Below are 1772 nucleotides of genomic sequence, written 5' to 3'. Positions count from 1 at the left end.
CGGACAGAAAGGCCTAGATCACCTCCATCAGACGTCTGAATGAAGCCCTTCTGCATGGAATGCTGTGAGGACCATGCAGACCGTTGTTTTCTTTACAAGAAGGGTATCCATACCTTCTAAAGAGTTCCACCAGCTACTCAGTGACCTATCTGCGGACTCCCAGCCAGTCCATTCAATCAGCGGCAAGGATGGGCCTGCTCCCATCAGCCCTTGTGAGCTAAAAAGTCCAGGAGATCGGCCTCATTTCAAAATATAAGGATGTGTTCCTCAGCACAGGGAGATGGTGTGGTACATAGAATGTTTTCCCCAATACATCCATGCCTCCCAATCCTTGGAGCCTGTGACTCTGTCATCTTATACTTCAAAGGGGATTTTGCAGATGTGATTAAGGTTACAGACCTCAAAATAAGGAGACGATCTTGGATTAACCAAGTACACACAATCTAATCACAGGATTTCTTCAAAGTAGAGAACTTTGTCTGGCTGGAGGCACAGAGATAAGGCTTTAGGGAAGGTCAATGAGAAGATGTGACCACCAGTTGACCCGTGAGCTGGACCTGGGCAAGGGAAGCTCCTCATCCCCTCTCCTGCCCTTGGAATGTTCCAGTAGCCTTGCCCAGAAGCTTCCCCCAAGACAGCCTTGAGACGGTGATGTAGTGCTGGGACCATCAGGAGGGAGGGGGGTACAAGACCAAAACCTCCCCACTGAGGCCTCTCTATGAACGGTTAGGATGTGGCCAGCGGGTGCAGGGGTCCACCTTCTCGCAGCCCCCAAGACAAGCCTCGTAGGTCGGTTCCCTGAGCTCGTTCAACCCACCTGGAGTGGCCTGCCTCCTTCCACCGTCGCTCCCTGTCCACTGTGTCTGGGCGCCGGGTTGAGATCACACCTGGAGCTCCCAGGAGGATGTGAACCAACAGAGGCAGAAGAGGAGGCCAGAAAGATTTGAAGCAGGAAAAGGACCGGACCTGCCATTACTGGTTTGCAGATGAAGGGGACCCTGAGCCCGGGAAGGTGAGAGCCTTCGAGAAGCTGAGAACAACCCCTGGCTGGCAGCCAGCATGGAAAGGGGACCTCAGTCCTACACTCTGAGATCATGACCTGAGCCAAAGGCAGACGCTTAACAGACTGAGCCACCCAGGTGCCCTTAAACCTGATTAAACACGGAGCCAAATTCTGCCAGCCCCCTGAATGAGTTTTGGTGCCGAATCTCCCCCAGAGCCTCTAGAGAAGGACTCGGATCAGCTGCCATCTTGATGTGGCCTGTGGGACCCAGAGCAGAGAAACCAGCTGGATCCACTGACCACTTGTGACCTGCAACACATGAGGTAACACATTTATTCTGTGATGCAAAATTTGCAGGGCATTGTTATGGCAGCAGCAGAAATGAAGACAGACAGTCTGCCAAAGTCCATTAGAAGTGAGGTGTAATTATAATGTTTTCACTTAAAAGACAAAGTAACAGCATTAAAGGTAATTTTGAATGACTTGAAAATTGCCCGTAATCCCTATGATTTTTGCATGTCTCCTTTATATACAACCTGACCTGTTCACATACAACATGAACACGTACTTATTTTAAAAATCAGGTTTAAGGGCGCCTGGGTGGCTCAGTCTGTTAAATGTCTGCCTTCGGCTCAGGTCATGATCTCAGGGTCCTGGGATGGAGTCCCGAGTCGGGTTCCTTGCTCAGCGGGGAGTCTGCTTCTCCCTCTGACTCTGCCCCTCTCCCCCTGCTCGTGCTCTCTCTCTCTCTCTCTCTCAAATAAATAAA

The sequence above is a fragment of the Callorhinus ursinus genome, unplaced genomic scaffold (genome assembly GCF_003265705.2).
Source record: "Callorhinus ursinus isolate GAN/ISIS: 27379988/994484 unplaced genomic scaffold, GSC_fseal_2.0 scaffold620, whole genome shotgun sequence".
NCBI lineage: Eukaryota > Metazoa > Chordata > Mammalia > Carnivora > Otariidae > Callorhinus > Callorhinus ursinus.
The sequence above is the reverse complement of the archived record's forward strand: the minus strand, read 5'-3'. Positions refer to the sequence as shown.